Raw genomic sequence first — 13,842 nt, forward strand, 5'->3', positions numbered from 1 at the left:
GGGGGCGTGGGAGGTGAGTGCGCGCGCGCCTGCTCGGCGGCGGCCGGAGAGTCGCGCGGGGCGGGGCCGCGTGAGCGGGGGCCGGGGCGCGGAGGCAGTTGGCGGCGGCTGACGGAAAGTCCTGGCGGGACCGGGAGGGGCTGCGGCGGAGAGCTCGGAGCCACGGGCGGGAGCGGAGCGCGCGGGCGAGGCGGCCGCTGCGGCGCGTGCTCTCGGGCGGGGTGCGGCGCGGGATGTGCTGCCCAGGCCGGGCGGAGTCTCTCTGACAGGGCGGGGGATGCGCGGACGCCGCTCGCTCGGACCCTGAGGCGGCGGGCCCACCCGCGCGCAACCGTCCGACCCCCGGCGGCCTCGGCCTCTGCCGCTGCTCTCCGCCTGACCCTGGAACCCGAGGGTGGGGAGCGGCTGCCGCCGAAGAGGAAGGGGCCGCGGCGGCCACCGCGGCGCGGCCCGAGGTAAGACCCGCCCCGGCACCCGCGGCCCTGCCGCCCGGCCTGGCCCGGCCCACGGCTCCCGCTCGGCTCTGGGGCTCCCGGAGGGCTGCCCCGCCCCGCCCCGGCGGAGACGCCCCGCGAGCCGCTCTGCCCCTGAGCCTGGCCGACGCCGGAGGGCGGCCCGGACCCCCCAGGCTCTTAACCCCCTCATGCCTTTCATTGACCGGACACCGTTCTGCCCACCAGCCACCCGGGCGACTCTGTCACTGGCCCCTTCCACCTCTGCTTTAGGCTCTCTCAGGACCCTGCCTGGAGCCTCTGGACACCGTTACGTCTGAGCGGGTCCCAGTCCAGGTGCCAAGGCCACTGCTGCTTCCTAATCCATTGCGACGTCCCACATCTTCCTGGGGACCCTCTTTGCAGCTTCCTTCCAGCCGAGTTTTCTAGCTTTCTCCCCTATCCGTCCAAGCATTCAGACAGCCCCAATGTCACGATGCTCTTACCTAGTAGGTCTCTGGTCAGCCCTTCGAATCTCCGTCAGAGTTCTGGATCTTCCCCATGCTCTGGTGCAGCTTCTCTAGAAGACTTCTCCACTAGCAAACCTTGTTACCTGTTTGCTACCCAGTCGGGATCCTTTCTTTGGTCGAAAAGAAATTCCCAGGAAAACTTGAAGGGTTATTTACTCAGTCCAGCGTATTTTAAGGGGGTCAGACTGAGACCCATGTTTGGAACCTCTGGGCTGGCTGCTGAAAGGAAAAGAGAGGGAAGAGTGTGGAAGCCCAAGAGAGGGAGGGTATTCGGTCCGTTACAAGGTCGGGCAGCTTGCTCCTCATCGTGTCTCTTCAGCAGAACGAAAGAACCAGTCTAAAGCTGACATTTTGGGGCCTTTCTCTAAGGACTAAGTTGCGTTACACCAATGAAGATAACCAGTCTTCATATAGTATGTCATCTAGTCTCACCTCTTCGTAGATCTATACAGATACGTGGGTTTTAACGAGAGGAGTTTTGGATTTATTGTTTTTGAACTTGTTAGAAAAACAGGATTTGTAGCTGTTCTTAAACCCCTGAAGACTAATGTCATTTTAGTAATTTTTACTGCCTAGTACTGCTGTTTTCTCCAAGAAGCTAGTGTAATGTCATTTAGTGTTGAAGCCATTACTAACAGCTTTTTCAAAGTAGTAAAATATCGACTAAAATGTTTGTTGAAGTTGTACTCCTGAGAAGTCAAGAAGGAAATCTAATGTTAAGTGTTAAGTGTATAATTTCAATGTTTATGTAAGGGTGAGGGATAATAATATCTCTGTAGTTAGTACTTAAGTTTTTTTTTTCCATTTTGTGTGTGTGGGTGTGCATGTAATATAGGGAGAAAAATTAATTGATAGTATAGGTACTAATGACACTGTTTAGAAGTCAAAATGTTCAGAAGAATAATGTAGTAAAAAGTTTCTCTTTTTCCAGTCACTCATTTTCAATATTTCAGCTTCTGTAACTATCATGATATGGGGTCATATTTCCAGCATTTCCACACTTATATCTACTTTTTTTTTTTTTTTTTTGAGGCAGGGTTTCTCTGTGTAGCCATGGCTGTCCTGGGCTTGAATTGTGTACTAGGCTGGTCGCAAACTGCCTGGGACTACAGGTGTGAGCTACCATGCTGGTTTTCTACTTAACATTCTTCAGATACACAAAGTGCACACAAATGGTCTGTTTTCACATAATACTGCTAAGTAATAGAGGTCATTCAGCAATAGTATGCATAAATGAACCTTATTTACTGGCTATATAGTATTTCATTTTGATGGACTTGGATTATTTTCAGTCCTTTTCCAAAAATTGCTGCAAGCTTTTATTTCAAGTGTTTCAGCTGTTATATATATAAATGATTTTCACGATTTGAAAAAAATTCTGATGATTCTTTTTTGTATTGAACTTATACAGAGAAGTGTATCTAAAATAATATTCTGATTGACTCTCTGAGCTACAACTATGTTACTAGTTTTGATGGTAATTATATTTATCAGATAAATTATTGATGGATTTGAAGTTAGGGACCAAAATGTCCAGATTTGCATTTTAAAAGTTACTTTAGAGCAGATTAAAAGTAGAATAAAGCTAAAGCCAGGAATATATCAGAAGGGTGACGATGGTTCTGAATTTGGGTATTGGTAGTTAGTTGACTAGAGCTGGTAATTTGAGGGAAGCGATATAGAGAGGACCACTTTGTAGCTATCTTGCCAGTCTTTTCCCTTATGTGGGGAGCCGCATAGTGAAGATTTTTATTTTTTCATGTTAGAAGGATAGGTTTTGTTGTGACATGTTAAGTAAATGGCTATTAGGTAGCTGAATTTGTGACTGAAATTCATAACATCAGGTTCAGGGTTAGTAGTAAATTTTGAAGACAAAGATGTATAGACAAGGAAAAGATCTCAGTCAGAAACTCAATATTTGAAGCACATAAATAGATTAAATTCTTTTCAAAAGTTAGTGCCAGTAGTGAAAAATCACAATCTGATGTGCTCTTTACCGCTATTATTGCTGCTTTAAAGATTATTTTTGTTTACTAGTGTCTGTGTGTGTTTACATGCATGTGAGTACGTCGTTTGTAGAGGACAGAAGAGCTTGTCAGAACCCTCTGAAGATGCAGTTAGAGGCTGTTAGAGCAGCTGGACGTAGGTGCTGGGAATCTTAATAGGGTCCTCTACAGGAGCAGGTTGAGCTCTTAACCTCGGAAGTCTCTCTGGCGCCACTGTTGTCAGTTTATGGAACAGAGTCTCATGTTCTCAGGCTGACCTCAAAACTCATTATGTGGCCCAGGCTGTCCCTGAACTCCTTAAGTCCACCTTTGGAATGCAGGGATTGCATGAGTGTGCTGCCAAGTCTGTTTACCACAGTGCTGGAGGTTGCTTCCCGGACTTTGTGAATGCGAGGCAGACGCTTTATTGATTGAGCTGTGTCTCCAGCCCAGTTATCATTTTTGAGATAGTGTTTCCCCGTTTAGCCTATTTAGCCTTGGCTGGTCTCAAATCTTGAGCAATACTAAGTCCTCGGATTATATAGCCCACACACGGCTAATGTATGACTTTTAAACATTTTTTTTCTTCAGTTAATTTAGTGGTATGTAGTTTATGAGGAGATGGTATAGATTGTTTCATTTTGTTTTTTATTCTGATGGTGATCTTACTGCATGTACGTGGCTGTTGGTGTGTTTTGAACTCATGGGCTGAGCTACCTAATTAGGTAGGTGGAACTGCTAATGTGCATCATTACGCTCAGCTAACTTTAACATGTTAGAAAAGAAGCATAACTAAGGTAGACAATAGTAATATAAGCCTCATCTTTTCTAATCATTTGGGATTATGTAGATGTTTATTCAATCTTTAATATTTTCAAAGAGGTTCAGGAAGTTTGAGAATAAGGTTGGCTAAGAATATTGAGATTTTTAAAATTTGAATGATTGAATTTTTTAAGTATATTCACAGTTGAAAGTAGACAGACTTTTCAGATATTTGAAAACTATATCAACTTGAGTCATGCATGGTATTATAGACCTGTAATTCCGTTACTTTGGAGCTGAGGCAGGGTTGTTAGTAGTTCAAGGCAAACCTGGCTATGTAGAAAGACTGTCTCAAAAAAGAACAAACGAACCTCAAAACAACAGCAAAACACACTTTGTGACTAACAGAAGCTCATCAGTTGAATGTGTGGATTCCCATGTGTACAGAGGCTGTCTAGAACTCTTGTCTTTGCCTCTGTAAATCACTTGGTAATAGACCTCCATATTGTGTCACATTTCATAAGTACTCCAAAAATACAGAACCGTCTCTCCCTCTCTTCTCCACAAAACTAGGAACAGAGCAGACAGAAACTGCAACTCAGTTTATCTTGATTTCTTTCTTTCTTTTTTTTTTTTTTCTTGTTTTTCGAGACAGGGTTTCTCTGTAGCTTTGGCTGTCCTGTATTTCACTTTGTAGACCAGGGTGGTTTTGAATTTATAGAGATCCACCTGGCTCTGCCTCCTCAAGTTCTGAGATTATAGGCATGTGCTACCTTGCCTGGCTTTATCTTGATTTCTTTTCTTGACTAATGGCACCCTTCAGGTCCCATAAAGCTTTCAGGAACCCATGAAAATCTTCTACTCTACTCTGTCATACTACCAATATCCAGTTTGTCATTATGTATTGTACCTTTTTTATCAGAATATTTCACACCTTTCTTGTTTCTCTTCTCCTATATTCTCTTTATTTTAAGTAAACTCAGATGTCTGTTAGGCTTCTGTGATGCTTTCTGTCTTCTGCTGTTTGTTTCACCATACTTTCTTGTACATTCTTTTCACTGCTGCCAAAATAAGTGTTGTAAAATACTCTTAAGCTCTTTGAGTTGCAAGAAAGAGACTCAGGTTTCCTTAAGTAGTTGAGGAGTGCTTTTGGAAAAGGAACAAGCACATGCAGACGGGAACCCAGGAAAAATGAAACAGGGTGATGTCAAGAAGATAAGGAACCTGGTAAGTTGTAAGCAGAAGACAGATTTCACTCTAATTGATGGCCGTGCTGTGACTAGGACCCAGGACCTTGTACATGCGGAGGAATCACTGTGCTACTGAGTCACACACAAGACCTAGAATAGTTTAGTTGCTGCATTATTAGTTTTTGCATACTTTTTCCTCTTTATAGCTTCCATTTGTTGCTCATTTCTGCCTTTTGTAACTACCATATCATTACCATGCCAACACCTTGCTTCCTGGCTACTATCTTTTAAACTTCAGATCTTGAGCAAGCTCTTTTGCAGACTAGGATTTTTTTATTTGAATGCTCATGAAACAGTTTCTTTGGCTCAGTTCTTTTCTTTGCCTCCCCTCCCCTCCCCTTCCTGATGGCTGCTAGTAAGATGGAGTGACCATTGCTGGCTATTCAGTATTTATTGGTTGTGTAATATGTGTATATATTGTGCATAGGGCAGAATCATGGTTCAAAGTATAGAATAGTGTGCAGGCTAGTTCCTAAGAATGGGATTGTAAGCATGGGAGGCATTTGTATTGTTGTAGACATGGATAATAGGGATGCACATTTAATTTCCTTCCAGTTGAAAGGCCCTCAGTTGCTTTCTTGTTGGCTTCAGGGTAAAGTTTGAGCTGTAGCATGTCATACATCTTCTCCAGCTTTGTCTGAGACAAGGTCTTTCTTTGTAGCCCTGGCAGTCCTGTAATTTGCTGTGTATACCAGGGTGGCCTCGAAGTCACAGAGATCTTCCTGCCTCTGCCTTCTGAGATCTAGGATTGTTTGTTTTTGAGACGGTCTTACTTTGTACTTCAGGGTGGCCTTGAACATGGACCTGGTCTTTCTACCTCAGACTTCTGAGCTTCTTTCTTTGCTGTCTTCCTTGAATTCTTTAATGCATTTTTACTGAATTTAGTTTCCTTGTCTTCATGCTCTGTTTCCTTTCAACCCTTTCCTTGCTTGGCTAGTTCCTATCTGACCTCCAAGATTCAGTTCAGGTGTATCTTTTCCAGGAAGCTTTCCTTTAACTCGTTCTGGATTAAAGTGTATGTGTTTGTCTGTGACAGCCCTCTGAGAAAGTCACTTAATTTCTTGCCTATTTTCTTTTCTAGGTAAAGGAGATAGTGTAAGTGCTATATAGTAATATAGGCATTTTAGATTGTAGGTTCTACTTATTTATTGTGTGTGTATGCATGCCTGTGGGCACACACGGGCCTTGTATAGGTCAGAGGACAACTTAAAGGAGTCAGTTCTTTCCTTCCCCAATGGAGGTACCGATTAGAACTCAGGTCATCAGGCTTGGCAACAAATGAGCCCATCTTACCAGCCCGTTTTGTGTGTGTGTCTGTCTATCTAGAGACAGGGTTTTACTGTGTAGTACAAGCTATCCTTGAAATCACGGCATTTCTCCTGTTTTAGTCTCTCTAATATTAAAATTATAATCCTGCCTTTAAACACTATACATTTCCCATGAAATTATAACATTCTGATAAAACCATTGTAAGTTAAAAATATACTCAACACAGCTAAACCTGGTAATGCCGTAGGTTAGTGACACAGTACCGCTTTTGTATCATGAGAAAGTTCTACTGTTGTAAGTTGGCTATCATCAGTATATGAAAAGTCCACAGATAATAAATGCACAGGTCAGTGAGTTTTCATCAAGTGTATATCCTTATATGAGCAGTACCTGGCACCTCAAAACAGTATTGCTAGAGTTTCTCAAGGTACCTATGCTTTCTTCTAATCCTAATCCATTTCGTGGAGGATTTAAATTTAAATGGGATAATTAACATATAGTTTTCTCTCTCTGTTTTGCTATATGTTTGTTCTTGAGACTGAGTTTCTCTGTGTAGTTCTGGCTTTCCAGAAACTGGATTTATAGACAGGACTGGCCTTGAACACAGAAGCCTGACTCTACTTTCCAAATGCTAGAATTAAATTTTTTGCTTGTTTGTTTTTGAGCTAAGGTCTGCTTGCCCCTCTATCTTCTGAGTGCTGGGATTACAGGTGTATTTCACCACATCCAACTATTGAGTGTATCTTTAAACAGGCATGGCATGTAGGAATTTGATTTTGTAGAGAGACCATGTGTAACTTAATTTGTAAAAACACAGTTGCTCTATTTTTATACAGTAGACAAACTAAAATCACATCATACTAAAATTATAGTATAGACTGTATTTGGAAGGATTTGTTTGAGTAGAGTGGTATAAAATATTAGATAAATTGAAGTATATTTGGTGAAAGAGACCTAGGATAGTTACAGTAAACATGCAGAACACTTTCAGAATTGTGTTTGGCATCTGGGTTTTAATGTGAACTATGTTGCTGGGAATTGTCATCCAGGAGTAGTGGGGTCATCCAGGAGGCAACTGGAGTGTAATTTTCCTCAGCGTGAGGAAAGAACTAGTTGTCCTGTGTCATAGCTAAATTTGGAAAAAATTGCTTCTTTTTCACTACTAGCAATAATTGTTACTTTTCTTAAACCATAAGGTATATATAGTTATTTGAGGTTGTAGGTATTCTTTTAAATATATTTTCTTCTTAGGTTTTTCTTTCTAAATCTTAAATCCATTTTGTCTAATTAAGTAGAAAGAATGTTTATCTTTTTTGTTTGTTTGTTTGTTTGTTTGTTTGTTTTTGGAGACCTGGGTTTCTCTTTGTAGCCCTGGTTGTCCTGGACTCAGAAATCCACCTGCCTTTGCCTTCCAAATGCTGGGATTAAAAGTGCGGGTCACTATCTGCTGGGCTGAGAGCAGGGACTCTTAAACCTGGATTTTAACAGATTTGGATTCAAATTGCAGTCGCATCACTTGTGTATGAGCAAGTCACTGAACACAAGAGAGATTCAGGGTGTTTATCTGATAGTATTTTTTTTTTTTTTTTTGCCCCCTCACTAGGTTATTAAGGCTTTTCTTTTTTTGGAGGTGGGATCGTTTTGTTTGTTTTTGTGTTTCGGAGACAGGGTTTTTCTGGAGCTCTGGCTTCCTGGAACTCATTCTGTATACCAGGCTGGCCTGGATCTCTGTAAGTGTACTGGGATTAAAGGCGTGGGCCACCACTTCTAGTTTGGGGGTGGGATTTTGATAAATTGTTGCCAAGGCTGTTCACTAGTGTCCTTGGTGGTAGCAGTTGTTATGACAGGTAAATAAATGTCTCAGAGGTTGGCTTAGTTGAGTATGTAAGAGCTTTCTTCAGTTTATCTGTCTCTTGTTATGTTTAGAATTTCATTAGGATCAGTGACTAACCACAGTTGTCTTTTTTTGTTATTATGTTTTTGTCAACAAGTAAATATTAGGATAATTTAAAAGCTATCTTTGAATTATCCTGTTTTACAGTTCAAAATATTTGAAAGAAATGTGTTGCTGGGCATGGCTGTACATATTTCTAATCAATCCTAGTACTTCGCAGCAGGATTGTTGCAAGTTTGGGGTTAGCCTGCTCTACACAGTGAGTTAGTTCCAGGCTGGCTAGAGCTATTATGAAGTGCTAAAACCTGGGGCTTTTCTTGTTATCTCAGTGTGTAGGATTAATGGATGTTAGAATGTATTTTGGGTGAGGTGTGTGTTCAGGATGTGTTCAGTTTGGCCGTGACAGACATTCCTTAAATCATTGACAGATTTTAGTACTATTGCTGTTTGTAGTGTGTTAAGTATTTGTTTGAAATCTGCTTACATTTATTGATTATCTGATAGTGGGCTGGGTAATCTCTGGTTGTTGTTTGTTTTGTTTTGTTTTATTTCTATATAAGGGAGAAAGTTCTCCAGGACACTGCAGACATCTTCATAGGTGATTTTAAATCTTTTTTTTTTTCCTCTGAATAATGTTTGCAACTTTATTTTCTTTTAGTTCTGTCCCTTTCTCACTGTGAACCACCAACCACCTGGCCTTTTTTTTTTTTTTTGGAGGGGGGGGTTAATTATTAAAGCTACTCACATTGAAAAGTTTAAAAGGGAGACTAAAAGGTTGAACATACCTGCAGTCTATATTCAAAGTTAGCACTGCTTGCTTCCATAGTGGTGTGATTTGCTGGATTGTTCTTTATGTATGTGCGTATTTTGCTGAACTTTTTTTTTTTTCCTCTCTCTCAAGACAGGTTTCTTTGTGTAACCCTGGGGTTTCTAGAACTCTGTAGACCAGGCTGGCCTTGAACTCAGAGATCTACTTGCCTCTGCCTCTGAAGTGCTAGGATTAAAAATTTGTACCACTAGTGGCCAGCTGCTAAACTTTTTAAGAGTAAATGACAAATATCATGACAAGGTTTGCTTTAAAATATTTTAGAAAATAATTTAAAAATACTTATTTTGTGTATGTATATGTGTAGGTGTGGAGGTCAGAGGAAGCTTATGGGAGTTGATTTTCTCCTTCTACCATGTGGATCCTGGGGATGGAAGTCAAGTAGCCTTGAGCCATTTCACAGGCACAGAAAAAATTTTTGTTTGTTTGTTTTGAGACAGGGTTTCTTTGTGTAGCCTTGGCAGTTCTGGACTTGCTTTGTAGACCAGGCTGTCCTTCTACTCACAGAGATCTACCTGTCTCTGCCTCCCAAGTGCTGGATTAAAGGCATGTGGCATCATGCCTGGCTAGAAAATATTTGTTAAAAAATAGATATTCTTTACATTACTAATTTACCATTGCCAGTACCTTAGAACAACAATTCTTCTCCAGAAGTTAACTTTTTGTGTTTGTGTTCAGGGTGTGCATATGGAAGTGACTTTACCAAGTAAGCCATTTTGCTGACCTTCCAGTAAAAAAAATAATTTTCAGTCTTTATTTCACAATTTCCAGTTACCCTTAAAATAAAATTTCAAATTAGTATTCTTTTTTTTTTCTTTTGCATTTCATTTATTTCTTTTGCTTGAGAATGGTTCTTATACTGAAATGTTCTTTTCCCTAAGATTCTGAAATTGCTTTGAAAAGAGCAGATTAATTTGAAGAATGGCCTGTTTTCTGGAGTTGTCTAATTGATTCTTTGTGCTGTTGTTCAAGTTGTTGTTTTTTGCTTTCTTTTTTTTGTTTTGTTTTGTTTTGTTTTTGGAGACAGGGTTTCTCTGTGTAGTTTGGCTGTTCTGGACTTGCTTTGCAGACCAGGCTGGCTTCAAACTCACAGTGATTCAGGGGTCTATTTTTTTAATATTATTATATACAGTTGATTCACTTTGTATCCCACTGTAGCCCCCTCCCTTATCTCCTCCCTTTCTTTTCTCCTTCTTTGTTCCTCCCCTAGTGTACTGATAGATGAGGTCCTCCTTCCCTACTGTTTGACCCTAGCAGGAGGCTATGTTTTTAAGGCTTGATTAATACGTTAATTTTTTAGCAAAATCTTTCATAGGTGATGGCATATATCAGTCATGATATGTATATATTATCTAGGCTGCAGATCATGTGTATGAGGATAGCGATGACTTCAGTTCAACGAAAATTTGTCAACTTAATACATTTTGAAATTCTTTTTCTTTTGGCGATCCCTTTGAGAGGTCATCAAGCATGAGCAAGCAGATGACAACATGGTGTTGCAGCGTTAAGATGTTGGACAGACCTGAGTGGAGGCGCACAGTGCTAGGCGTCCCACTGTTGGTGATCCAAGTTTAAGATGGTGTTTGCTATGACTTTGCATTTTAAAACTTCCTTTCTACTCCTGTAATCAAGGACACTGACTTATGGGGGTTATACTTTGACACTGTTCTTCAGTTATTTAATAATTGTCAGTTCTTTTTGTTTTAAAATACAGTACTCAGTAAAGGTGAAGTTTCTTTTTCTTTTGTTGGTAGAATGTATTTTAGTAAGGATATGTTTATTGCTTGAAATACACAGTACTCTTTATTTTCTTGGTGCAGTTGGTACCAGTTTGATATGTATTAATGTCTAGTTTTTATTTTAGGATCCATTTCTCTTTATTTAATTCTGTTTGAGAATGTAAAGTAGTACAGAAGGAGAAGCCATAAGCTAAGATAAACTGGGAATGTCATTTATGTAGTATTCTTTATTTCAAATTCTTTTTGTATACACCCAAATTAGCATAATGTATGTGCTGCTTTGTACTTGATTTAAAAAATTTTACTTAGTTCATTTTCTGGAGACCATTCCTTATTGGCACATAAAGATTATCTTTTTTTTTTTTTTTTTTTTTTTTTTTCTCAGACAGGGTATTTCTGTGTAGCTTCCATCATCCTGAGCGCACTCCGTATACCAGGTTGGCTTTGAACTCAGAGATCCACCTCTGCCTCCCAAGTGCTGTGATTAAAGGCATCACTGTGCCTGGCTCCTTTTTCTTGTAGGTTTGTTTGTTTTTGTTATTTGTATTTTGAGACAGGCTCTCTCTATGTAGCTCTTTCTGTTATGGAATGCAGAAATTTGCATCTTCCTGCCTCTGCCTTTGGAGTGCTGGGTTTAAAGCCACCACTCTTGGCATCCTCCCCACCCCCAATCAAAACAGGGTTTGTTTCTCTATGTAGTCCTAGCTGTCCCGGAACTCACTTTGTAGATCAGGCTGTCCTCAGAGATCCACCTGCCTATCTGCCTGTGCTTCCTGAGTGCTGAGATTTAAGGTGAGCACTGCCACCAACCAGCTTTTTAAAAATTTTATTTTTTAATTTTAATTTTTTTGGCCATTCCCAGCTTTAAAACTCTTTTTAAATTATTCTTTTATGTGTATGTGTGTTTTGCCTGAATATGTGTCTGCACTACCTGCACACCTGTTTTCCACAAAGGTCAGAAAAGGACCTTAGATTCTCCCAGAACTGGAGTTAGAGATAGTTGCCATCTCTTCAGGCACCTATCACATTGTCTTTTTAAAGTGGAGACATGATACTTTATGTGGATATGCTATAATTTATTCAATGAATTTGATTTCTTAGGTATTTAAATTTTTTTTTCTAAAAATATTTTTATTTTTATTTATGTGTTTATGTGAATGAATGCCACATTTGTGCTGGTACCTGTGGAAACCAGGAGAGGGTCATGGGTTCTTTTGGAACTGGAGTTACATTTAGTTGTAAGCTGCCTCGTGTAGGTGTTGGGAGCTAAAGTTGGGTCCCCAGGAAGAGCAGCAAATGCTCTTAACATTTAAGCCTTTTCTTTTTAGATGTTTATTCTTTTATAGATGTTATTATTATTACTATTTTACATTTAGAGTGTATGTGTATGAATATGTACATGCTATGCTTAACTTATATAGATTAGAGGGTAATTTCTTGGAGACAGTTTTTCCTTCCACCAATGAAAATGTAGTCAAATTCAGGTTATCAGACCTATTGGCAAGTGCCTTTGTCTCTTAGCCATCTCACTATCCTCATTCTTGTTTATATTTAATAAATAAATATAACTATATAATATATTAAATAAATGTAATAAAGAAAATAAAGTTTTGTGCTAGAGATGTGGCTCAGTAGATTGCTTGCATAGTTTCACAAAACTCTGGATTCTATTTTCACTCCAAGTAATTGAGGAAGAATTGAATTCTGGAGAGCTTTATGGTCAGAAGTGACTTTATTGTGTTTTCTTGTTGAGAGAATTTCAAAAGTAATATATGTGTTTAGGTACCCTGTTTTATTTTCTGTCTCCAAATATTAAGAGTATGAGTATTAGTTGTTTAATGATACTAGGGTCTGAAAGGGTAATAGACAATCTCCCTACTTTTTTCCTGATGCTGTCTGGTTAGTTGAAGCATTGGAACTAACAACCTGATATTTGCAATATTTTTTGTTAAGTACTTGATTTCTTTCCTTTTTTCTTTAATTTTAATGGTCCCTTCTGTCCTAAGTCTCTCAGATTATAGAATTGAAGCATTCAGTGTAGCCAGCGTAGAGTACAGTAAGACCTCTTGAGATGCACACTGTATAAGACTTGAGAGAGCAGAAACACTGTAAATGGTGAGAGAAGGGAAGCTTAGGATACAAGTAATCCAAGCCTTAATGTTACAGACCAGCTGCTAGAAATTAGGGAGCTGAACCCTTCAGACTTCATTTGTCTTTTACTCTGGTGATCAGCATTGTGGAGAATATTTAATTATATAATTATGTCAGGTTTTTTCTTTTCTTTTCTTTTTTCTTTTCTTTTCTTTTCTTTTCTTTTCTTTTCTTTTCTTTTCTTTTCTTTTCTTTCTTTTTTTTGAGACAGGGTTTTCCTGTTGTGTGTTGGCTGTCCTGGACCAGGCTGGTCTTGAACTCACAGATATCTTGCCTGTTTCTGCATCCCTGAGTGGTTTGATTACAGGTGTGTGCCACTGAGCCTGGTAATTATGTCAGTTTTTAAAAAACTGTTACTAAGCTGGTTGGTGATGGTGCAAATTTTTTATTCCAGGTGCATATTTTTAATCCTAGCATTCAAGGATCTCCGAATTCAAGGCCAGCGAGGTCTACAGAGTGAGTTCCAGAACAGTCAGGGTTACATAGAGAACCCGTCTCTGAAAACAAACAGATAAACAAACAAACCCAAACTACCACCACTGCCACCAACAAAAAAAACCCCTCAAAATCGAAACCAGTCAACCAGCCAATCAGCCATCCAGTCAAACAAACAAACCAACAAACAAACCAAAATTGTATACCAAGTAACATACTTATAGTATCTCAGTAAACTATATTGAGGCTGGGATGCTGGAAAGATAGCTGTCAATAGAGTACTTACAATGTAAACAACCTGAGTTTGATTCCCAGAACTGACAGCCAGGGTGGTTATACAGAGAAACCCTGTCTCTGAATTAAAAGAAAAAAACAAATAGCGTGCATTTGTAATTCCAGCACTGGAGAGGTGGAGACACTGTGGTGTTCTGGCCGTATAGCTTAGCCTAATTGGCAAGCCTAAGGTTGTTGAAATATGGTATTAGTAAGGGCCTTTTCTAGTCCTTGCCCTAGCTCCTGAGTAATTGACACAGAGACTTATTAAATTTATTCAACAAGCTTTTAAACACT

At 39.9% G+C, this 13,842-nt stretch overlaps 1 protein-coding gene across 3 annotated transcripts in view; it reads left to right on the forward strand.

The window, feature by feature from the left end:
- Positions 1–199: 199 nt before the first annotated feature.
- Positions 200–13,842, forward strand: part of Myo9a (myosin IXA) — a 196,257-nt gene continuing 182,614 nt past the window's right edge. For all 3 annotated transcript variants that reach the window (XM_055621828.1, XM_055621830.1, XM_055621829.1), the window contains exon 1: positions 200–455. The gene's annotated coding sequence lies outside the window, so the exon portion shown is untranslated. The remainder of the gene's footprint in view (positions 456–13,842) is intronic.

Source organism: Psammomys obesus, unplaced genomic scaffold (genome assembly GCF_907164565.1).
Source record: "Psammomys obesus unplaced genomic scaffold, mPsaObe1.curated_primary_1811, whole genome shotgun sequence".
NCBI classification, from domain to species: Eukaryota; Metazoa; Chordata; class Mammalia; order Rodentia; family Muridae; genus Psammomys; species Psammomys obesus.